Source organism: Lutra lutra, chromosome 3 (genome assembly GCF_902655055.1).
Source record: "Lutra lutra chromosome 3, mLutLut1.2, whole genome shotgun sequence".
NCBI lineage: Eukaryota > Metazoa > Chordata > Mammalia > Carnivora > Mustelidae > Lutra > Lutra lutra.
Genome location: NC_062280.1, coordinates 144,757,128 through 144,783,065, shown reverse-complemented (window position 1 = coordinate 144,783,065; position 25,938 = coordinate 144,757,128). Strand labels below are relative to the sequence as shown.

At 42.9% G+C, this 25,938-nt stretch overlaps 2 long non-coding RNA genes across 2 annotated transcripts; one reads left to right on the top strand and one right to left on the bottom strand.

Annotated features, from left to right (window-relative positions):
- Nucleotides 1-1,152: 1,152 nt before the first annotated feature.
- LOC125096461 (uncharacterized) lies at nt 1,153-23,641 on the bottom strand. Its single transcript, XR_007126196.1, has 4 exons — nt 19,964-23,641; nt 7,426-7,579; nt 5,598-6,948; nt 1,153-3,382 (listed from the first exon to the last, which is right to left on the bottom strand). It is a non-coding gene; the product is annotated as an uncharacterized LOC125096461 (long non-coding RNA).
- LOC125096463 (uncharacterized) lies at nt 18,499-25,373 on the top strand. Its single transcript, XR_007126198.1, has 3 exons — nt 18,499-18,615; nt 20,032-20,141; nt 25,140-25,373. It is a non-coding gene; the product is annotated as an uncharacterized LOC125096463 (long non-coding RNA).
- Nucleotides 25,374-25,938: the final 565 nt, after the last annotated feature.

Here is a 25,938-nt window from a genome sequence, read left to right as displayed (position 1 = left end):
AAATCCTATACAAATACAAATATGTACGTTTTGAGTCCCGAGTATGTGCCAGGCAGTGTTTTAAGCTCTGGGGCAAACAGCAATGAACAAAACAGTCAAAACTAGCTGCCCCCATGGAGGTTACATTCCAGCTCAAGAAATGGACAAGAAGCAATGTTGGACAGTGGTAACAGAAGAGAAAAGAAAAACAGAGTAAAGGACACAGGAGGTAGGGGTTTGCTATTCAGGGACAGCCTCACTGAGGTGACCTTTGACACTCAGCATAATGCCTACAGCCACACAAGCATTTAATAAGTGTTACTGTTGTATTACTATCATTATTAATTAGACCCATACTTAGTCAAATTGACTTATGACTAACTCCCAGGGGATCTGAAGAGTGCTACATTTCTGCCTGGGAGATTCTAACTGCCGTGAAATACAACCCCAACTGCTACTATGAGATTTGGCAACAAAAAGCTGTGCTCTCTCCTTCTGCCACCACCCCCCACCCCGCTATTCCCACCATCTCCCCTGATCCTTGACATCTACACAGAAGCGTCATCCTCCCTAATGCTCCAGTCTGGGCTATGTTGTAATCTGGCATAGCACCTTATCTTTTTTTTCAAATTTTCTAGTATTTATCTCTCCTATAATGATAGTCTTACATTATCTGTCTCCCCACCAGACTGCTGTCCATGAGGACAGGGACAGTATCTGCCTTGCTTCCCTCTAACCTCTCCCCACTCCGTAGCTAGCCTAGGAAGCGGGTGGCCATGGGGGTGCTAGAGGTCTCCACTCCCCTGGGCCTATGAATGGAGTTGGTAGGGCACCCACATCGTGGACCTCTGTCCTCTGTGGACGTGTGTGTCATGTATCTCTTCTCATACTTCCACTCCGCATAGTTTGACCTTCCCAGCATTTTCACTGTAGACAAAGATCAAAGCTGATCTACAAGGAAGTCTTTGAAGAAACAGACAGTCACCATCCTAAGTTAAGATCCAAGCATACGGGCCCCTGGGTGGCTCAGTTGGTAAAAGGTCTGCCTTTGGCTCAGGTCATGATCCTAGGCTCCAGGGATCAAGTCCCACATCACACTCCCTGCTGAGCAGGGAGTCTGCTTCTTCCTATCTCTCTGCCTGCTGCCCACCCCCCCCCCCCGCCCCCGCTTATGTGCCTCTCTCTCTTTCTCAATAATTAATTAATTAATTAATTATCAAAAAAAGACCTAAGCTTACTATTCTGGGGAAACAGAAGAAAAGAAGAAACCCCCAAGGGGAGATGGCAGTCTCCCTTGTGCAGCCTGGTATTTTGATTTCCTTGGTATAATCCTATTTGTAGTCATTATTCTGAACCAGCTACAAGCATCTTGACAAGACAACCCCTCAAAAACTCAGATTTCATGACATATGGAGAAAAGAGCTATCACATTCAGATTTTGAGTTATTAACTAGAAAACACGCCAAGATGGCTAGCCAGCACATCCTGTGTAAGTGTGCATGTGCACATACAGAGAAGGGCTCCGGGCCCCCTGCAGCCAGGCTGAACAGGTCAGGTCGAGGGGCAAAATGGGTGTGTTCTGACTATTCTCTCCAAGGCAGGTGGCTAGGAAACAGTAATGACCAGAGCCTCACCTCCTTGGGTGTCAGAGCACACACACCAGTCATAAGAAGAGGAAATCCAGCGCCAAGCAGGCAGAGGCAAGGAATGGTTTTTTGGAAGGTGGTCTGGCTCACCCAGAGCCCCAGCAAAACTATTCAGCAGGGCCAGGAGGTGAGTAAAACACAGCACAGCTAAGGGCTGTGTGCCTGGCTTGTAGATTTTCCAACCCCTTTGTCCTAGTCCCCTCTTTAGCTGCTATTTTCTTAAGGTCAGCCTTGATCATTCTCCATCAGCAGGTAAGCAGCGAGTAGAAGAAAACTATAACCTTTAGTTATATACAGGATTCACTTCTCTAAGCTGTTTTTGCTTTACTCTTGGTCCCATCCCCGAATACAATAGATCAGCAAGAACAAATTGTCAAAAGCTTTCTCTTTTCTCTGCTTCTACTTGAGGGCTGGCTCCACAAGAGGCAAAGGAGAGCGTTGCTTGAGGGAAGGCAGGCCTGGGTCTGCATTAAAAAAAGGCATTTCCAGGGAGATAAGGTAAAGGGGAGGGTATGGAGAACGGCCAGGATTCAGGAACTGAGTCACACTGAGAAAGTCACTAGAATGAACTGTAGTGCTCTAACAGAGGCCAAGGCCAATGAACAGGCGGACATCAGGGAGGAGATTGGACTATTAACGGTCATGGTTTCTGTGTACCGAGCAGATGAGAATCACAGAGCGAGCTGCCAACATAAAAGAGGAAGCCCACTGAAGAGAAGCCAAGTAGGAAGTGGTAGGATGAACCACCGAGGGTAGGTGGGGTGTGGGCAGGGAAGGAGAAGGACTCAACTCATTGGCTGTGTTTCTAGAGTAAGACAAGCGTCTGCCTCCCCTGCACCATGGGGGACCCCGCGTGACATGATTGATTTCACACCCTGTAAAGGAGCATTTAAAAAGAAGCCTGGCTTATTTTTGAAATATGAGGCCACGGTGTGGCTGACTGTACATCTCTCGCTATTTTTTTCTGCAAGGCAATTACATTAAGTGCTTAACGTCAATCCAGAAAGAAAAAATGAGGGCACTGTGTTTTGGGGGGGAAGGTTGGGGAAGGGGGGCATACACTGTCTCCCTGCCATCAACAAACACAGCATCTATAGAAAATGAACCCCATAGATCCTGTGTTCTGATGACAATGGCAAGGGAACACATAAAGACCCGAGAGCATGAAGTAATATTAGTTGTGTCAACAATTGCATGTTACAAATGCTGAAGGTGAGTGAAACTTGCCAAGTGTTAATGGAACTGCTGGAAACAGATACAGCTGGGCACCTGCTGTGAGCCGCCTGACCTGGCCCACCCTACCTGAGCTGGGGCCAAGCGAGCTGTCTCTCTCCTTTCTTTTCCCCTCGTTGGGTCAAAATAAAGGTTGTTCCTGAATGTGTTTTAGAAACTGGCCTGACCCCAGAGCAACAGGCCGATGTCTGAAGCTGGGCTGGGCATCAGATGCCAGGGAAGAAATGCCCCTTGCAGTTGCAAATGCCCCCCGGGGCTTCCCTGCTCCAACGGGGATCTTTCCTCAGGCTGCTGTTGTCCCATCACAGCAGGGTCAGCACAGAAGGGTCACAGCAGAGCCACCAGAGCAATGAGAGTCCCTGGCACATTTTGTGGAACCTGTGCAAAGGGTTGATGGTGAAGGAAATACACAAGCAAATACCCCAAAACTGCTGGGGCTCTTAGCTCACCCAGAAGCAAGAGAGACCACCGAACCCAAAGGAGCCCTCCACACCTGCTTGTGAAATTGATTGAATAATTCTGTCCTGCAAGAAACATCAAATAATGGAGATGACAAGGCAAGTAGGAAACCCCCCCAAAATCTATACAGAAAAATACAGGCTTATTTAAAACAGGCTCAAGGAAGGAACCTGATGACAGAATGATCCCTTTGCATTCTTGTAACTCGATTTTTGGGTTTTGTTTGTTTGCTTGTTGTGGTGGTGGTTTTTTAGAGAGAGATCGAGTACGCACGTGTGTGCTGGGGTGGGGAGGGGAGGGGCAGAGGAAGAGGGAGAGAGGGAATCCTAAGCGGGCTCCAGGCACCAGGCTCAGTGCAAAGCCCAACCCTGGCCAGTCTCACAACCCTGAGATCATTGACCTGAGTTAAAATCAAGAATTGGATGCATAACGAACTAAACCACTCAGGCATCCCTGAAACATGTTAGAGGAAAATCCCAGGCATATCAGCCATAAATATTCCAGAATATATTTATAAAAGATTATTTTGTGTTTTTTACAGAAATTTCTCTATGGAATACTGAGAATTTAAACAGAAAAACTGGGAGAGAAGGGCCTCGGGGAGGTGATGACTGAGTTTTGGAAACTCTTTCCTGCCTCCCTGCTTTCCTCTGGGGAGTCGTCCAAAGTCTGGGGTGGGCACATTGGGCTGAACGTTTTTTTTCGGCAGCCTCCTTAGTACCCACTGGTTTCCTGGTCCTGGGAACAACTCTTTCATTCATGGATGGACCTCCAGTGGTGACACCTGTGCAGAGAGCCTGGGTTGTTTCAAGGGTAGAGACTTTAGGCCAAGGTGGGGCCACTTAGATTCTCTCTCTGCTGGGGATATGAACTTGGAAACAGAAAAACATGATCTAGACTGAGAGAAAAGGTCTCCTCAGTTCCGCTGCTGAAAGCCCAGAAGCTGACCTTCCCAAACTTTGGGAATCTTGGAAAGGTTCGTGGTCATTCTAAAGCTTGGGATGGACCAACACTTGATTAGATTCTATGAGACACCCATAATCTTTATTATAAAGATTTCCCTTTTGTACCTCAGCTAGACAGAACACATGGTCACTGTTGCAGTGAAAGGAAATTTCTAAAGATCTGTGTGAAGGGAGAGCATGGCCTAGAGGTACCAGCAGCACAAGACTATTACAGTGGTGAAATGTTATGACACAAACCTCATATGTCGCATTCACTGCTGTCTCCCCAGCACGCAGTACAGTGCCCAACATCCAGTGATTATTCATTACTATTTGTTCAATCATTCAAATATTGATCTTCCCAGGAGAGAAGATCGTGGAATCTGCCCATGGTGGAAGAAGGCCTAATGTCTTGTTAGAAACACGGGTTTGGCTCTGACTCTGCCCCTTTCTTTCTGGGCGAGTGAGTCACTTAGCCACTTTGGACCTCAATCTCCTCATCTATAAACTGGTGATTATGAACTTAGATATAATGAGACTCGGATGAGGTCATGCTATACGAAAGTGCTTTGTAAACTGTAAATTGTTTGCAAATGAAAGGTGTTATTATCTTTTCTAGCAAGGGATTCCATTCTGCCTCTCTCAGCCTTCTGGCCAGAGAAGACTTTAGGACAAAAGTGGGTGTAGAATTGCCTCCTTCATAATTTTTTTATTCCCCTGTTCCCAGTCTAAGCACTTCTCTTAAGCTTGGGTCCGCTTTGAGGACTTTGTTTTTTAGATTAAACTGTGAGAAGCCTAAGAACTAAAGAGATTATTTTTTTTCTAGAACTCACTGCTTCTTATCCATCTCATTAGGTACTCAAGATAAATCTTGGCCATGTCGCGGTGCCTGGGTGGCTCAGTGGGTTAAGCCTTTGCCTTCAACTCAGGTCATGATCCCAGGGTCCTGGGATCAAGCCCTGCATTGGGCTCTCTGCTCAGCAAGGAGCCTGCTTCTCCCTCTGCCTGCCTCTTGGCCTACTTGTGATCTCTTTCTCTCTGTCAAATAAAGAAATAAAATCTTAAAAAAAAATCTTGGTCAGGTCAACTAATCCAGATGTCCCTCTGATAATCATTGGTGTAGACACAGGTAGAAATCCACGCATATCACGACCCCCCCCTTGGAAGACTCACTCATTCATCTGACTGAGTACAAGGGCCTGTGGAAAGCACGAGGTGGAGGATCAGGGGAAATAACCGTCACTCTCAGTAAGGGTTCCAGGCTCAGCTCTTCCCCACCCCCCAGCCCCAGGGGGAGCCACCATTTTGGAAAGAAGCAAGTAGGTTGTCCTAGTACCTGAGTCATGAAACAGCTTGAACTTGTCCATTATCCAAACAGCACAACACTTAGAGAACATTGCTCCATTGTTCTGTGCCCTCGGGTTTCTCGGTGGCAGGCCAACCCTGGACTGTGCCAGCAGGCGCTTAGCTGTGCTCTGTCTGCACCTCCAGTCATTCATCTAATTGAGTACACTGGGACATCATGTCATGATGTTACTACCCAAGGAAACAGGAGTGGGGCTGTGGGGGAAGGGGATTACATCATCATTATTATTGTTATTCACTTATCAGATGATTATTAATTATACTTCAATTAAAGGCTTACACTCTTCATAAGCATGAGCTCATCAGCCCTCCCAATGCCCAAAGGAGGTCAAGAACCAGGAGACGGATGATTTGCTCATGAATGCCACTGACTCGAGCTTCAGAAATTCTGTGATCTTTTCTCCCCTCACCCTACTTCACACTGGGGACCCGCACTTGTCCCCATGTCAAAGTTGCCCACACTGCCGACCCAACACTCCACAAGTAGCAAGGATTGAATTTTCCTTTCTCAGCCCTTGCATGGGTTTAAAAAAAAAAAAAAAAAAAGGCAAAGAAGAAACAGTTAATCACCAGACACTCCAAAGCAGCCAGCTCGCCCTTCCAGATAAATACGCCCAGGGAGGTAACTTCACAGTGGATCCGTGAATTTCAATGAAGCCCTGCACAGTTCTTGGGTGACAGCTTGGTCCGCAGAGGCAGGTGCGGCCCAGCTTAGGTAATCAGGAAGTCATTTGTTAGTGGAGGTCAAAGAACAGGGCGTCAGAGGAAGGACAGTAAATGGTGAGTGGTGCCCAAGCCTTTCCAAAGGGGCTGTGCCACGAAGAGACTCTAAGTTGAGGGTCAGGGGGCCACAGGCCTGTCACCTTTGCAAAATGCTTTTCCTGCCCCTGTGACAGCATCCCCAAGGTGCCATGTAGCCTGTCAACACCCAGCCAGACCCCAAGCCAGAGGAAAGGTTTCCCTTTAAGGTCAAGATCAAATAGGGGTGCCTGGGTGGCTCTGTTGGTTAAACAGCTGACTCTTGATGTCAGCTCAGGTCTTGATCTCAAAGTTGTGAGTTCAATCCCCATGTTGGGCTCCCCAAAAACAAAAAACAACAACAAAAATCAAGATCATATAGAATAACTGCAGAGTTTAGGAGGTTTTTTTCTCTTTTCCTTTCTTCCTTCTTCCTTTCTCTCTGTCTCTGTCTCTCTCTTTCTTCCAGAGGATGGGATGGAATCCTGTGGCAGGCAGGGGAAGGAAGGTACAAATTTCCGCCTCGGGCCCAATGCCCCAGCCCACAGCTGCCTCCCTCCGCCTGGCTCCAGCTTTAATAAAACCTGAAGGAAATGGAAAAGAGAGAAGTAGAAACCTGAGGCCCAAAGTGCTTTATCTTGAGAGAGAGATCAGCGTTTTGCTTAGGGGGAAGGTTTACTAATTAAAAAGCCCTTGAAAGAAGTAAATAAGTAAATCCCCAGTTAGTTATCTTGCGCTAGGCTGGGGAAGGAGGGCGGGAGTCCTGGGCTTTGCTCTGTAAAAGGTATGGGTTTTGCAGAAGCATTTTAAGTAAAGGGAGTAAGGGCTTTACCCCCCCAATCCCTCCTCCCACTAGCTTTACCCAATGAGGCTTGTAGTGATCTCATCTGAAAGAGATAAAGCCCAATTTCCTCAGCCCGGGAGCTGATAAACACCAAGCCAAAGACCAGCTCCGTTCAGAGGGTGACCATTAAAGCTCTCAGGAATCCAACCAGTATGGTGTTCAAAAGGACAAGGACAAACTCATATTTCTCAATGCCATTCTGGGCAGTTGTAAGCACCTGTCCTCCTTGTGGAATTTAACCCAGTGGAATTAGCACCGCCAGCCTCCATGTCTTTATAGGTTCAGCATGTGACCAGTCCAGCGTGTGCATAACCTGCTGATCACAAACACCAAACACGCCTTCATGTAGCATTCTGGAGGGAGGGAAAATTCTGCAACAATAAATATGAACACATTTTCTTGGCTGAGGAAGAATCTAAAATTCCAAAAAATTATTTAATCCCACATTGAGGTATGGTGACTTCTACCTAAAAAACAAACAAACAAACAAACAAACAAAACAAAACCACGTGGCAAGGTATTAAATGACACTGTCGCAATTTATTAGTTCTGCAGAGCAAATTCTGTTCTTTGGGGTGCTTGGAAATAGTACAATGTTTGTGTGTGATAGGAGATGTGGAGACAGAGGAAACAAAGCAAAAGGAAAGAATATGCATGGTCATGCGCTCAACACCAAGAGGCTTCTCAAAGATATAACCCCAAGAGAAGTGGGGGAAATTGGGTCGGGGATGGGGGCATCCTTGTAGGAAGTCAGCCATACCTTAGTATGTTGCCCTGAGAACATATAGGCCAACAAGACAATTCTCTGTTTGGAACAGAGCTGATCCTGGCTGGAACAGAAAATGTGCCTGTGGACATCTGGCGGTTCTTTTCTCTAAGGCATCAAGATTCTTAGTAAGATCAAGAGAAGAGGGGTGCCTGGGTGGCTCAGTGGGTTAAAGCCTCTGCCATCGGCTCAGGTCATGATCCCAGAGTCCTGGGATCGAGTCCTGGGATTGAGCCCTGCATCGGGCTCTCTGCTCAGTGGGTAGCTTGCCTCCCCCCCTCTCTCTGCCTATAAATAAATAAAATCTTAAAAAAAAAAAAGATCAAGAGAGGAACAGTCTTGTTGAGACTTTCATGGTTCTCACTTTTTTTTAAAGCATGAGAACGTATCTTTTTAACTGAAATTTTTCTTGGAGCTCAATTACATAAAACAGATAAATATGATATTTTACTAATACAAATTCATTTTAAACTTTTATATTTTTAGTGTTTACTTATCCATCAATGAGAACAGCAGAAAGTCTAATGAACATAAACCTGAAATTGGGTGTTAACACTTTGCTTCATATTGATTTCTGCATCCAAGTTATTTTAATTGTGTTTGGTTAAGTTTTGACCATTTTAAAAAAAATGTTTATGTATTTCAGAGTAACTAGAAAACCTACTTTGCACAGAGAAATAGATGCAAAGGGAAAGTGTGAGTTTTTTTTAATAGTTTCCTTTCTATCATAGTATACCCTTCAAATGAACTAATCTAAAAACTTAGACAAGGAGCCAAAGCGATTTTATTTTCAAAGTTTAACCACAACATTATTTAACAATGGCTTGCATTTCTCATCATGATATACAAGTCAGCCACAAACACCCCAACCCTCAGTAAGTGATAAAATGTCTCTAGTAAAATATACTTTGACATGTACCAAGATGAAGAGCCTCAGTGTTTGGTATTTAATTGAGCTATATAGTAATGATACACAATTTTCACCTGAGCAGAGTTTTGTTGTGTTTTTTTTTTTTTTTTTTAAAAACTTGGCCTTATTTAAAAAAAAAAAAAAAAAAGCCCATGAAAAATCACCAACTTTTTGAATCAATGATGATGCATTTGGCAGAATTTCAAGTACATACTCAAAAGAGGTAGAAATTCTGAGGGTATCTGGGTGGTTCAATCAATAAAGCATCCGACTCTTCATTTCAGCTCAGGTCATGGATCTCAGGGTCTTGGGATCAAGCCCCGTGTATGGTTTCTGGCTCAACAAGGTGTCTGCTTAAAGATTCTCTTCCTCTAGCCCTCTCCCCAACTCACACTAGCACTCTCTCTCTCACTAAAATAAATTAATAAATCTCAGAAAAAAAAGTCGAAGTTCCATCCTGAAGAACTAACTTATTGTCCAAATTAATATATCGATGGTCCTCAGTATACAAGACTGTGATATACAATACATTTAAATGAATGTATTTTATTATAGTTTCTTAAATAATTAAAATATGTTTAAAACATAAGTTTGTATAAAACATCTGTAGAAATCCCGAAGAGTCTTCCAAGAAATCTACATATCCAGTATGGGTCAAGTTTGGGGTTTGGGTGGTGGAAAATGAGGAGGAGAGGTATATGAATGGTAAAGAAAACAAGGGGCCAAGATTCTAAAGAACCTTATACATGATTTAAAGAGCTTAAACTAGATCCTGAGAATCGCAGGCAAGAGAATGACATAAGATCTGCATTTTAGAGCAATCATACTGGATATGCTATGGAAAATAATGGATTTAGGGCACTGGGGTGGCTCAGTCTGTTAAGCGTCTGCCTTTGATTCAAGTCATGATCCCACCACGGTCCTGGGATCGAGGCTCATGTTAGGCTCCCTGCTCAGTAGGAAGCCAGCTTCTCCCTCTGCCTCTCCTCCAGCTCATGCTCTCTTTCTTACAAAAATGAATAAACCTTTAAAAGGCTTTTAATAATTAAAAAAAAAAAGGAAATAATGGATTTGGGTGGGAGTGACAGGGAGGGCAAGAAGGGAGAGATCCTGATCGGTTAGGAGCTGCTGTGATGTATTTATTTCAGGTGAAGGGTGGTGGTAACCAGTTCTAACGTTACAGCAACATGGAAGGAAAGAACAGGGGTGCAAGTCTAAGGTTGTTAAAGAAGGCAGAGTTAACAGGACAGTGTCATTGGTTAGATGGAGGTGGAGGGATTAAGGAACAGAGGGAAAAAGCAATGCTAATTTGGCTAATTAGCTAATTTAGCAATGCTAAATGCTCTGGAACTGGCCCTGGAGTGGACAGTGTCCCCATCACCAGGACAAGAAATTCCAGAGGAGGTTGGAATGGGTGCCGAGAAAGGAGCTGCGGAGGTCAAAATGTTGGGTTTGAGATGCAAGCCAGTAAGTAGTCACTGAGTCCCTGCAAAAGTTATGCCAAGCAGCAGATGTCTCTCTCACGGAACTTACAGCAAATGTAAACAGTCTGGTTATAAGGCAGAAAGGGGTCAAGGCTTTAAGGGAAGTACGTATCTTTGGAAAATAACAGACGGTATCTGAAAAAGTTTCCTAGGTCTTAAAAAACGAATATGATTTGGTTTTCTGGGGCTGACAAAGGAGAAAGACATTCCAGGCAGGAACAATAGCGTTAAGTCAGAGATGGAGGGGGAAAAAATGGATGTGACATCGGTGGGGGAACTAGAGTAATTCAGTTTGGTTTGGGGTAAAGGAGTGCTAGGGAAGGCTTAAAGGCAAACTAGGGTAGATCGGGGAAGTTCCGGACTCTCCTGCTGTATTGGGGGACCTGCTCCGTCTGTGTGGGCAGCCCGTGAAAGTTTTTGACAGGGAAAAGCATGAGTTCACGGGTTCCAGTCCCTGGAGGTCTGGTTTGCTCCACTGCTGAGGTGAAGGACTCTGACTGCAGGAGCTGCTGGGCAAGTAATGTCCTCCTGGTTCCCCGCCCTCCCAGGACATGCCACTCTTCCTACAAAGGGAAATTCCAGCCAGCAAGTGAAACACCACCTCAGTGGGGCCCTATGGGTCAAATCATTCCATCTGAGTCACTAGCGCTGCTCTTTAACTTACGGTGGAATCTTTGGTTTGTGGTGTGGGGGTGGGTTAATTGGCAGAAATTGCAGAAGGAGCTGTTCTCCATTCTGATTTTAGGAGCTTGTGCAGAGATTTCAGAAACTCTTACAATACTTTGGGGTCAGCGCCTCATTTGTAAACTTAGAGAGAGATCCTGACATAACAAGCTGAAGTTCACGTCCTGGGTCAGTGGTCCCAAGGGTTCCTGAAGTAGTTTGTCATCAGAATATAAAAACTGAACTTTTCTCCCAATACCAAGTAGATCAGTTGGATAAACACTGAATGCAGAGCATGAAAAAGAAAAAAAAAAAAAAAAAGGAAGAAATTCAGTGCAGGCAGCTATGAATGCCATCTTAATTCTAACCACTGTCAATGGAAAAACCAAGAGCAAAGAGTCTGGAAAGGTCAAGGTTTTTCCAAATCAGGGGAGTTTCTCTAGGCTCCTCATTCTGTTTACTTTCTGTCTGACTACATCAGACTATGCCATACCGAGTCCCTCTATCTATGGTTAGTTTTACACACAAATACCTATGCACACACGCACGTTAGGAAGGTGACCAGAAAACCACTTGGAGAGTTTTTTTCAGAAACTGTTTATTTAAATGGACTTCAAATTCTTCAGATGATTAAAGGTTTACCCCATCTGAGATCTCTCCGAAAATATTTGGAAGCTTCAATGGATTACTAAGCCCTAAATTAGTAGTCTCCAGCCAAATAAATGTATATACATTGGAGAAGAAAATTGTTAAGACTTATCACCAGAGTACTGTAAGTTGGCTAATTGAATTTAAATTTAAAAATTTAAATTCTAAAAAGAAGAAGTTATCATCACAGACACCCAATTAGAAATGACCACTGTCACGAGAGTCGGAGAAGCAGACAACCAGGTGGTGTCTTTCCAGCTAAGACAAGTCAGATGGAGCCATAAGAGGTTTTTCCTATAAGAAGCTAATGGAGAAGCAAGTATCAACCCCCCAAAAGTAATTCGGCATGTTCAGAAGGTCAATTTGTTTTCTCCAACAAGTTACAAATGATGAGCCATAGTTTTTAACCTGGTATGGAGAAAAAAAAAAAAAGCTTTAATTGCTTTAGCGTTCCAAAGTGCTAGAGACAAAGATGCATGTTTTTGTCCAAAGACTTTTGACTCCACAGCGAGAATCAGGTTAACTAGGCAGGTCTCCTGGAGAGCCAGTTAGAGGAAGCAAAGGTAATTAAGTATTAATGTTAAATACCTGTCTTTGTATCTCAACTCAAAGTTGCATTTTCTTTTTTAATGCAAGGTTAGCAATGAGTGAACCAATGATGGCAGTTGCCTGCGCTGGGGGCATAGCATAGTTCTTGGGAAGCAAATACCATCTGAAGGATTATTATTGTTTTTAACTGAAACTCCTAATATTGACCCCAAGTATCAACTAGCTATTTGTGGCTTTTTGCTTGAGTTACATAGTTTGGTTCTGCCTTTCAGTGAGTGAAATCAGAATGAGCCAAGCTGCCTGCCTGGAAAATTCAGAACAAACCACAGACTGTCTTATACTGCTCTCAGTGTACGAAGGCTTAGCAAAACATTCTTGGAAACATTAGAAAAGCACCTAGATGCAACAGTGGTTAATTTTATGGAGGCAGGTGGGAGGAGAGTCGCTAGATATTTACACTCTTAGTTCCAAATTCCATCCTGAGAGGTGCTGTTTCCTTCATGACTTCTGGCAAAGGAGGCGAGCATATTAATGAAGCAAAGGCTCAGAAAATGCCCGCTGCCTGTTAGTTATCCTGGAATCTTCCTGGGATGCCTATGGAAGGCTTCAACCAAGACCACATTCCTCTTACTTTTGTTCCTTTTCACGACATTATTATTGGGTGACATGTTTTAATTTCACCAGAATGTTGTGTATTCAATTGATTGTAATCTTATTTTTTTTAATAACCTATAATGTATTATTTGTTTCAAGGGTACAGGTCTGTGATTCATCATCAATTGATTGTAATTTTAAGGGATATTGCGATGATTTACTCTAACCAAGGAGGAAAAAAAAACCCCTGTAAATAGATAAGAATAATGTGGCACAGAAAGTCTATCTGCCTTTCTGCCTATCCTCCTTCTAACGGCTCAAGTCCTACTATCATCTTAGAAGCTTCTCTGGCCAAAATCTGATTCTTGCGGAACAGTAGTCAAGAATGTGGAATTTGCCATCAAAAATACATGTCTGAGTCAAGTCTGGCCTCTACCAATTGAAAATCTGTGACCTTGAATGAGTTATGTGACATTTCTGAACCTGTTTCCTTTTCTGTAATAATAAATAACAGTAGTCCCTTACTTGTTTCGAGAGTTTAAAGTACTTAGCACAACATCTGGTGCACAGTGAGCATTCATACGTGGTAGTCACTTAGTACTGGTGGTATATTAGGCCACTGCTTTTCAGCCTATTTAAAGTATGTGATAAACTGGAAACTCTCTGTACCAAGGATAGCAAGCAGTGACCTGTAGGTCGCATTGTGTTTAGCTGACACAGTGTTTTTGAATGTATGAATGTGATTTCTACATTTAGGCTTGGCATTTACTCTTCATTCAGCTGTCATCTCCTATCATGATTTCTTGTTGCTTTCCATATCTGCATTACATCGACCGTTACTTGGTCCATGAAGGCATTTTAGTTTGTGACTACTGATCTAAATGTTTGCTTTCGTATCCTAAACATTCAAAGGAACAGGAGGAAAGACTAGTCAACCGTCAATGGCTGTCATCAAGAAGGGGGACAGAGGAGAGAGTGGGCAGAAGAGGGTAAAAATTCACTTCACTGATCCACGTCCCAGGACTTAAGAATTTCTGTCTGTTCCACTTAATAAGCACTTAACCGTAGACTGACTTGTATTATTATCTATTTGCCCATGTTTGTTTTATTTTCCAAAGAAGCCTACAATCTTCTTGAGGACGAGAATCAAGTTATATATATATATATATTTAAGATTTTATTTATTTGAGAGAGAGAGTGAGAGAGCGAGAGCACAAGCAGGAGAGAGGGGTGGAGGAAGAGGGAGAAGCAGGCTCCCCACTGAGCCAGGAGCCAGATGTAGGGCTCAATCCCAGGAACCTGAGATCATGACCTGAGCCGAAGGCAGAAGCTTAATGGACTAAGCTACCCAGGCATCCCAATCGTTATTTTTTTTTTTTAATTTCTCACACCTACCTAATTTCCTTCCCATAGTAACATTTTGATAAACGTATTTTCAAAATAACACTACGATGCATTCACGGAGCACTTACTTTATGCCAGTATCCTATATCATAAATGCTTTGCTGCATTTATCCTGTTCAATCTTTTCAATAACCAAATGTGGCAGGCACTATTCTTAGCCCTACTTGTTAGATGAGAAAAAAGCTGAAACTTACAAAGGTTATGAAACTTGCCCCAAATAACACAGCTGGGAAAGGGCAAAGCCAAGACTGAAACCGTAGTCTGTCTGGTCCCAAAGACCATACATTTCACCACTTTTGGATATTGCCTCCCAAACAGATAAACCAACCAACATTTCTTGGTTAATTAGATGCTGAATAGAGGGACATGAATGAACTTTTTAAGCTCACTTGTAATATCTAGGTCACTTGGCAATAGCTAGATATTTACTATTGTGGACGTTGGAATTTGAGTTTTATTCAGTCAGCAGAAAGTTTTGCTAAGCTTGTGGCCCCAAGGATAAATGAATGAGATAATGTCATGGAAACAAATAATTATAAAACAAGGTACAACAGCTTTAATACCATTTGGAAAAATGCTATGGAAACATAGAAGGCAAACTCATTTTAAAATGATTCACCACAGGGGCGCCCAGCTGGCTCAGATGTTTAAGCATCTGCCTTCAGCTCAGGTCGTGATCTCCAGGTCCTAGAATGGAGCCCCACATCAGGCTCCCTGCTCAGCTCCCTCTCCCTCTGCCTCTCCCCCTGCTTGTGCTCTCTCTTTCTCTCTCTCTAATAAATAAATAAAATCTTAAAAAAAAATGTTCCCCATATATAGTCAGCATTTCTAGAATTTCCACTAAGTGCCCGGAACTGTGCTCAGCAATTTACAAATATTTGTTCAACAATCACAACTACTTTATGAAGCAGATTTCACTGTCCTTATTTACCAATAAGTAAAATGAGGTCTGAAGTTGGGACGTGGCTTGGCCGAGGTCACACAGCTAATAACAGGTGGCGGAGCAGAGATTTAACCTCAGATCTACAAGACGCTGAGGTCCATGGTTGTTCCAGCTCACCACACTGTTATTAGCGATGCATCCTTCTGGTCCTTTGCACTACCAGCAAACATCAAGGGAAGCAGTGTGTATAAAGAAGGCTTCATATCTGTCTCTTTAAGGCACTTCTAGCCAGCAGAGCGAACCAGCAGGGTCATGTGGCTGAGTCATCATCTGACTTGGGGAAGAGATTATTTTGATATTTTGCTTCTCACTACCCCCTGCTCCCCACCTTTAGCTAGGTTTTGTGATCCCTATTGCTCTTTAGGCTGATACCAGTGTGTATGCCTGTTAATCTTGTTTAATGGTTTCTTGTCTAGTCACCTTATCCCTTTGTATTGAATGTAAGGATGGTCATTTTCGTGTCTGTATTCTTCCCTATCCTTTTAATGCATCAAACAAGAGAGTCTTGTCATTTAGTTGGTTGTTTGATTTGCCATTCTCATGATGAAGTTTCTAGATGAAAGCCAAAGCATGATCAATAACATTCAGAACATATTTTAGGAAAAGAAAAGCCAAGCAAATGTGAAACAATTTCAGGAGACCCTCAGGAGGTGCGTTGCAACTGCCCTCCAGCTGGAAAAATTCTAGAGCCTGGCATGTATGTCCTGCGTATCTAACTGAGGAAATGGGAGAGGCGTGTGGGGACTATGCTGCAAAAGGAGAAAGCAAAGAGTTGTTACTGATGGAGGATATTTTGGCATCCTGGAATGAACCCCTCCAATACAAGCCTACCTTCTGGCCCACCAGTTTCATTTATAGGAGTCTATTTTAAAGAAACAGAATTGTGCATAAAACAACAAACGAATGAATGAATGAATGGATGGATGAGGTTGTGTATAGTAATTTACATATCTTTTATGGCCAAAAAAGAGAAATCACTTCACAGTTTGACAATGGAAATTGTACCAATGAATTATGATACATCCATACAATGGAATGCTACATTGAAACTTTATGTTGTAGAAAAATATTTAATGGCATGGAAAAATGTTTTCTATATATTTTAACCTTTTTATAATAGGAGGTTTCAAGCATCCACAAATTAGTGAGTCTATTATCATAATGGGCCCATGATCCAGCTTCAACAGTTATCTACTCATGACCAACCTTATTTCAACTATAATCATGCTACTTCCCTCCCTCCAAATGAGACACTGAAATCCCAGAGCTCTCATCACCGTGCTTGTAAATATTTCAGCAGATTTCTCTAAAAGATAAGGATCTTATAAAAGAAAAAACCAGAACACTATTAATACACCAAAAAAATGGACAATAATGCCCTAATACCATTAATGATTTAGACAATATTTAAATCTCTTTGTCTCATAATGCTTTTTGCTTTTTTTTTTTTTGAAGTTGGTTTGTTCCAATTAAGATCCAAACAGTCTATAACTTGCATTTGGTTATAAGTCCTCCAAGTTGTTTTTTTTTAAGCTTTTATTTATATTCTTGTTCATTAACATATAGTGTAATATTGGTTTCAGAAGTAGAATTTAGTGATTCATTACTTACATACAACACCCAGTGCTCATCATCACAAAGTGCCCTCCTTAATACTCATAATCCATCTAGCCCATCCTCCACCCACCTCCCCTCCAGCAACCCTCAGTTTGTTCTCTACAGTTTAGAGTCTGTTTCTTGGTTTGTCTCTCTCTCTCTCTCTTTCTCTCTTTTGTTTTCCTTTGCTCATTTGTTTCTTAAATTCCACTATAAGTGAAATCATATGATGTTTGTCTTTCTCTGGCTGACTTATTTCACTTAGCATAATACTTTCTAACTCCATCCATATTGTCACAAATGGCAAGATCTCCTTCTTTTTTATGGCTGAGTAATATTCCTGTGTGTGTGTGTGTGTGTGTGTGTGTGTGTGTGTGTGTGTGTACACACCACATCTTCTTTATCCATTCATCAGTTGATGGACATTTGGCCTTTTTCCATAATTTCATATTGTTGATAATGCTGCTATAAATACTGAGGTGCATGTACCCCTCCAAATTAGCATTTTTGTATCCTTTGGGATAAATACCCAGTAGTGTAATTGCTGGGTCGTGGGGTAGCTCTATTTTCAACTTTTTGAGGACTCTCCATACTGTTTTCCAGAGTGGCTGCGCCAGTTTGCATTCCCACCAACAGTGTAGGAGGGGTCCCGTTTCTCCACATCTTCACCAACATCTGTTGTTTCTGGTGTCGTAAATTTTCGCCCTTCTGACAGGTGTGAGGTGGTATCTCATTGTGGTTTTGATCTGTATTTATTTCCCTGATGATGAGTGGTTTTGAGCACAAAATTTCTTTTGGCCTTTAGGGTCCACCTCCCTTTCCTTTTCCTTGCTATTACAATTATTTGTTGAAGAAACCAGGTTATGTGTCCTATACAGTTTTTACTCCTTAGATTTTGCTAATAGCTTCCCCATGGTACTTTAAACATGCTTCTCTGTGTCCTGTATTTTCTTGACCTCATGTGTGATTTTTGTGGGCTGAATTGTACCATCCGTTCCCCAATTAATTTATGTTCTAAATTAACATAAATTCGTATGTTAAAGTCCTAAGCCCCAATATCTCAGAATGTGATTATATTTGGTGACAGGGTCTCCAAAGAGGTAAACTGAGTTAAAATGAGGTCATTAGGTTGGACCCTAATCTAATATAACTCATGTCTTTATAAGACGAAATTTGGACTCAGACTTGATAAAAGAGGACAGGTAATGTGAAGACACAGGGAGAAGAGGGCTCTCCACAAGCCAAGGGAGAAGGCCTCAGAAGAAACTACTACCCCACCAATACTTTAACTTTGGATTTCTGGCATTCAGGACTGTGGGAAAATAAATTTCTGCTATTTATAGACCACTTAATCTATAGTTCTTTGTAACAGCAGTCCTAAAAACTAACCCATAGATGATATTGTGCTCTTTCATCAAATGGCAAATAATCCACTCTTGATAAGGGAATTCTACAGTGGGGAAAAAAAAAAAACATATTCCAACAGTTACTAAAAGGAAAAAGCCTCTCTATAATAAGAATGGTTATCATTTCAGAGTACATTCTGTGCCTGGCACTGTGCTAAATACATTACATTCATTATATTACTTGATCCTTATGACAGCCCAAGCAAAGCAGGTGTTTACTGGTACCATTTATAGGTAGTGAGATCAATTCAGTGAAATTTAGACACCACCCCCAGGAAACACAACTAGTTAAATGGCATTGTTGGGGCTCAAAGGTTGATCTGAGCAACCCAGGCCATCTGCCTACAAGATGCCTCCATCAGTCATTGAGAGTCTGGGCGATATCTGTCAAAGAAGAGGACCAGCCCAAATGGCTAACCTCAAACTGGAGAAGAAGGTGGAAAGGTAGATAGGTCTCAGGGAGAAAAGGGGGAGCGGTTGCGGCGGGGGGTTGGGGGGGTGGGGGGAGGGACCCGGCATCTGAGTTCCTAACCCTGATTTTCACAGTTCACTCTGCAGTTGCCAGCAGCTCTCTGATGCTGAGTGTTAGAAAGATCCTAACAGTGATTCCTCTTAGATCATGATGGAAAATCACTGAGGCATTATCTTTCACAGACCTCCTGCCTCGTCCCTTGCTCCCGTAAGCCCACTAACGACACTACACTTCACCTTCACGTTCACAGCTGTTTCCTTCTATTTTCACTTCCTTTGGATCCGATTTCTTTTCAGTTCAGAATTAAGAAGCATACATACACCATACAGCGTGGAGATTGAAAGCATAGGCTTCGGATCAAAGCAGATTTGGCATGGTGTCCCTGTTCTGTCCCTTTACCTGGGCCACTTTAGGTGAGGGCCCTCTTCCCTCGAGGCCTTGTTTCCTTGTTTTAAAAATGAAATTAATTATAACACCTACCTCACAAGGCAGCTGTGGCAATGCATTCAGTGAGGTAATGCGTATAATGCATACCTCGCAGGGCCTAGAATTTAATAAGGTAGCTTTGAAGTGTGAGCCCTGAAGGAAAGAAGGATGATAGAGGGAAGTGAAGGATGTCAGTTCTCCCCAGCGCCGCCGCCTATCTCTGCCGGGAGTGAAATCCACCAGGGAAAGGCAGGTCACGTGATTCTGAGAGCTTTTTATCACGAGCAGTGCTGGGCCCAAAAGTTTCAGGCACTCTTCCCTTTCCACCTCTGGACCCAGATCACATTTACTCTTTTTCCAGTGACTCTTTAGTCATCTTATCACTCAATCAGCTCTGGACAAAGGACACTGACTTGGAAAGTTACAATCTGGTTACAGTTAACTAAGCAACAGTGAATGTCTCAAAGAGCCTGGAGCCAGTTTCCTCCTGAAATTCCTGGCCACCCGCTTTGGCCTACAATGGGAAATTTCAGGTCTGTTAAGCACGCTAAGATTTTCTTTTCTTTTTAAGATTTGTTTATTTATTTGAGAGAGAGAAAGAAAGAGAGCACACGCAAGCCGGGGGAAGGGCTGAGGGAGAGAGAGAATCTGAAGTAGACTCCCCCGGCCCCCAGCTGAGCGAGGAACCTGACCTAGGGCTCAATCTCAGGACCCTGAGATCATGACCTGAGCCAAAGTCCAGAGGCAGATATTGAACTGATGGAGCCACCCCAGGGGACCCCTAAGCACACTAAGCTTTATTTTAGTGTATCAGTCTACGCCAACATTATCTCCCCCACTTCCCAGTGGGAAAAATGTATTAAATTTAAGATCAGCGGGCTGTGTTGATATTACCTTTATTGACGAGACCCAGTATGAGTCAGGGCTGCTCTAACAGCGTCTCTCCGTTGCCTCGCCATCAGCTTCTTCATGCTTGTCCTCCTGCTTGTCTCCATGGTTAGTGCCAGCACGGGTTCATCTCCCACCTGCCTCATGGTGGACTCCGCGATTGGGGAAGCGTGACGCTGACTTGGTGAGCCAACATTTCTCTGAGGGGCACTCTGCCAAGCATTCCATGGCCCTGAAATGCCTGGGGTTTTGGGAGGTGCGGCAGCCTCTAGGGAGTGTGGGTGTGGACACTTTCAGTGTGGCCCTTCTTGGCTTTCAAGACCTTCACTCTGCTGGGGTAGGGTGGGAGACAGAGACTGGTACAGAGAGAGAAGCTCTAGCTTCCTTTTTCGTTTTCTGTGCTTTTTGCTGAGAAGAGTCTGAAGTGATATGTTTGAAGTCACTATTTCCAGAAAAGAGAACCATGTTGTTTTAGCTGACATCCCACAAATGCCATCAAACCCAAACATTCCTGGTAATCTTTGCAGTTCAAGTAAGATTTGGGAGGGCTGTCAGTGGTTTTTTTCTCCCTGAGTCATTTTTTTGGGCTTCATTTCATTTTTTGTTCATTTGTTTGCTTGTTTGTTTTGTTTTGGTTTTTCGTTTTGGGGTTTTTTTTCTTTTGCCTTTATTTCTGTCTCTAGTTTTTAACTACCCCAAAAGAGCAATAGAAATTTTTTGGTCAGCAGGTTTGAGGGCTGTCTTCCAAGTAAAATGTTAAAGTAAGAGTGACAGTCCCAGTGAAATAATATTTTATCCTATGAAAATAATTTGCAAGAAATTTGCATTGGGTTACGTGTTATATTTCACCAGAAATGCCCTACACAGCTTTTCTGAGGAGAAGTGATGAATAGAGCCCTGGAGGTTTTGATGTTTGATTTACTTTTGTCAACAACAATATTTCAGATGGACTCCATCTCTCATCCAAGACTCTCCGAGCACATGGCATTGACTGCCCAGCAAAATAAAATAAATCCCTCATTCCCCGATTTGGGAAGCTAACTTCAGAAAAATGAAGCATTTGTCTGGTTACTCAGTGAGACCTAGAGTGGACAAACTGAAAAAAATATGTAGCTCCCAACTTTTAGGTCTCGGTAATCAACAGTTAGCTTTCTCCCCTTTCATTTTTGGAAACTTCTGGAATTTCTGGAAATATAGGATGTGATCCAACTTTTATTCTTTCTTGGTCGATACGAGCTAATGTTACTATGATTAGACCTTTACTTGAGATCACATTTTTCTCAAGATACAGATTCATATATTGCACCTAATTCTACTCATTGACCCATAATTCTCTTATCCTTGATTGAGTCTTGGGCATTGTTTAAAAATTCTTTTTTTTTTTTTAAGATTTATTTGAGAGAGCACAAGAGCACATGAGCAGAGGGTAGGGCAGAGGGAGAAGGAGATGCAAACTCCCCACTGAGCAGGAAGCCTGACCTGGGGCTCCATCCCAGGACCCCGGGATCATGTCCTGAGCTGAAGGCAGATGCACAACCAACTGAGCCACCCAAGCGTCCCTAAAAATTCTTCATACAGGGAAGGAAAAGGGAACCAAAAGACACTGTGCACCAGGATATGCAAGGTAACCCATCAGATGTCTATAAACGTGACTTCAGCCGATCCTCCCTCCTGTCTCTAAGGAAGGTATTTTTTTTTTCTATTATATATGAAGAGATGGGGACTCAGAAATTAAATAATAACCCACTCAACATCATACAACCAATTAGATGGTGGGAATTGGATTTTGACCCCAGGATTCTCTGACTCCAAGTCCATGCTAATTTAAAAAAAAAAATTATATAGTAGGCCAAATTCCTTCCTTTCATATTCTCCCAGAGAAGGGAACATAGAGACACAATGAACCTCTCATAGCTAAAGTTCAAGTGAATATGCGGCCTCTCTGAGGACTTGACTGTTTTCTGTAGAGGATCCAAAAACAGACCAGAACCTTTGCAGAAAACAATTTTGAAATCCCGGTCGCGTGCTGGATAAGAGCTAGGTTTTCATAACTGTCTGAAAATGTTGCTGGCCAATAGTACTATTTGGTTTAAAATTTTTACTTTTCAAGCACGATCATAAGTAAAATCACTTCCAAATTTCCATATATCATCATTACCTCTGATAAAAGTAACATGGTGACATCTAGAATGGGTACTCTCATTCTAGAAGTGGGAAGTTACCAAAAATGGAAATTGGCTACCGGCACAAAATAAATGATTGAAAAGCAGACTAGTGCTGGAATCCTGCTTTCCCAATTCCTGATCCCTTATGCTTTCTTTCTGACAGTGTAGTTTCTATCTCGATCATTTTACAAGCCCAAATAGTAATAGAGAGACTTTCTGTTTTGAGAATGTAACTTGCCATAAGGTTTAATCATCTGACCAAAAAATAATTATTTACTATCTTGCCCTAGAATGGTACTGCTAGCAATTAAGTTAACACATAAAATTAACCATCACAGGAGTCATTCAAGGGCTGGAGCCTTTATTTCAACTCATGCTGCACGGTAAAGGTGATTTAAAGGGCTGGAGAGACTGTCTTTCTTCTTTTCCTGTTATCACTCAAAGTTCCTAATCACAACCAACAGAAATCAAATCTGGTTAACTCAAGCAAAATGTTATCTATTGGAGTGATGTCAGGTCATTGTCCACATGGATGGGAGGGCTGGTAGAGGCATCCAGACAGTAGAAACAAGCTTGCCACCACCAAATCATACACAGTCCCCACCACAGGACACCACATAACTGCCTTTGCTAAATGACCACTGCCATGGCTATGAACTGGATCTCATCACTCATCTGTCTCTCTGTCACTCATTCAAGGTTGAAGTCCCTGGTGGGAAGATCCCACAGGTTCAAGGAAACTCTATGCCTTCATTCTGATTCCAGAGGGATGGGATAGAAAACACTAGCTTTCTATTCTGGCTTCCTTTGTGGGAAGTGGGAGCCTGCTTTCCATCTCTGCTGCCACACTGGGGGCCTCCCCACAAGTAGGATGTGGATTCAGATGCTGGGAAGCCAAAAAGTAGGCATTGTGCACCATAGTCCTATTGGAACTAATCTGCTATTTACGTGAGTGGACAAAGCTTAGGATACAGTGGACCCAAGGCAAATGAGCCAATTAGCAAGCTTGGCATGGGGAATTACAATCAGAAACAGGAAGCAACATCTGAGAAAGGGCAGTTTGCTAGCTTGTTGATGGCCTTAATGTTTGAGTCCCAAGCAGAAATTTTGGAAACAGTCCCTTAATCAATTAGCTTACTGAAAAATACTTAGTGCACATTGGTTATGCACCTGGTGTGCAAAGAACAACCATTGTGAAAACAAGAGGCCTCCGTCTCAATCCCTTGCATACTGTTTTCACTTAGCAGGAGAGGAAAGGGAGGAAACTGTCATAAGCTGGCTCCTTGCTCTGTCTGGAATCTGTTTCTCCCTACTTCTTGTAATTTCCTGGCTCCTCTCTCCATGTGCCCACAGTTCCCAGGCCTGGGAGCAACACGGGACATAGAACGAAGCTAAGTGTGGGGGTGCCTGGGAAGCAGTCGGTTAAGCATCTGCTTTCAGTTCAGGTCATGATATCAGGTTCTGGGATCAAGTCCCACATCTGGCTCCCTGATGAGCAGGGAGTCTGCTTCTCCCTCTGCCCCTCACCCCTCACCCCAGCTCATACTCTCTCACTCACACATACTCTCTCTCTAAAATAAAATAAAAGTAAAGTAAAAACTAAAGTAAAATAAAATAAAATAATGAAGCTGAGTGTGAATTGAGCCAATAACTATGCTCAGTGATCTCTCTCTGTGCAAAAGATTCTTCACCTGTTTGGAAACCAAATCTCACTGAAAATCTGATGAAAGCTGTAACCCTTCCCCCAGAAAAATCCATGTCTTCACAAAACACCAAAACTTTCGTAAAAAACTTCAAAAATTTTACAAGTTCCCTGAAACGCAAAGGAGTTCAAGAAACCCAGATTAAGAACTTGTATTCTAAGGTTAAGAAAGGAAAAAAACCACCTGCCATAAGTATTTCTTCCTTCCTCTACCTTGGGGTCGAGTGTAAAATGGGGAGGAAGGTCCTCTGCAGAGGACCTCTGGGCTCAACCTCCTTCCACCAGACAAGAGTCCTTGGCAGCCAGATTTACTAACAACTCAGTAGAATTTCCTGCCCCCCCCCAACTTTATCAGCACTCTAAGGGAATCATTCATTTCTTTGCCATCCTGCAGTTTTAAACTGTTCAAATGTCCAAAACTTTTAAAATTCTCTGAATAAGATAATGCATTCCAAAAGAGTAGAAGAACCAGTCTATTAGAATAGAGCAGCTTTTGAAAGAATCATTTCCTTTCAAAGACCACAATCCTCCTCACCACCCAGGCTCAATACCTCAAAAGAATTCATGCCCTCCCTCTTCAATTCACCTGCTCAGCAAGCTCACTCAATTCTTCCTTTAGAATATTTCTAAATCTCGCACCTAATTTACACTTTTTCCCCCCCGCAGCTCTTTCTCTGGCCTCTGTAACCCCATGTCCAGACTACTATAATCAACTTTTAGCTACACTATCTCTAGTTTCTTCTTCCTCCAGTCCATCATCTACAATATAAAGCTGATCTTCCTCAAAATACCCATTTTGTCGAATAAATGCCTCCATCAGACTCCTCTATGTTGCCATTACCTACACAACGCTGTGATGGGTTTGTGCTGAATTAACATAGCTAATCTGGAACGATATTTCCTTGATTCCCTTCCCCCAAGGGATTCAAGGTGGGGGTTGCCCACAAAGGAAGTCTGCATAATCTTTGGAAGGCAGGGACCGAGGAGAAGCCATTTTCTATGCTCGAAAGGTCAGAGTAGGCCCAGATGATGGCAGCTCAACACATGTCACTGGGGGTTGTCTGGCTGTTGGCCTACAGTTCCCCCAGCTCCCACCAGCTCCCATCTTTCAGCTCCTCCAAGCACAGGGCTAGCCTATGTGTAGCTCTGGGACAAAGGCACCCATTCCTTTGCAGGCCACCTATGTCATGGACGCTGGAGGTGGTGAAAGACAGTGGGGTCAGTTTGTTCTTGAGGGTTTCAGTTTTTCTTCAAAGGTTTCTATTTCCTCTTGCCTTTTTCTGCTTCCTCACCAGCTCTTTTTCCCACCTGCCAGCCTCTGACCAATGGAGATTTCAAGCCCAACACCATGACAGGCAACGGCCTTGCATGTGTCTCTCTACCAGCTCCCACAACACAGGAACCGGACGCTCCACCGTAGCTCTCAGAAAGAACCAACCCTACACACACCTTGATTTCAGACTTCTAGCCTCTGGAATCATGAGACAATAAATTTATGTTGGTTAATTCACCCAGTTCGTGATATTTTGCTACAGAACCCTCAGGACATGAACACCCCCTGCCCTCAGTCATCTTTCCCAACCCAGAACCCCTCCATATTTCTAGTGCTCTGCCAAGATCCTATACCCCAGCCTTTTGAAAAGGAAACAGTTTGGGGCACCAGACTTTGTATTAGGTACATTCCTCATCATATTTAATCCCTAGGAGGGGTTCAGTACTATCCCCATTTTAGAAATAAGCAAATAGAGACAAAGGATAGTTCGATACTTGGCTGGGGTGAGTGATGGAGGTAAGAATCAAACCCATGTCTATCTCCAAAGCCAATGCTCTGTCATCCTGCTTTCCTTTGCATTAAGCAGGAAAAGATTCAACCTTCCAAACCTCCTGTCCTCTGACTTTTCTCACCATCTACATTTCCCAAAGGAGACCCTCATGATTACAAGAAGAAACTAACACTTCATAAGTCTCAACCTCTCTCCTTTAGTATCTAGACTCCACATGCTTGTTTCTCTCGTAGAGATATTCATGGAGATCTCAGCGCATCAGACTGATTGTAGGGAATATCAGGAAGAAATGGAAGAAAACTAGGATTTACAGGCTGACTTTAAAGTTGT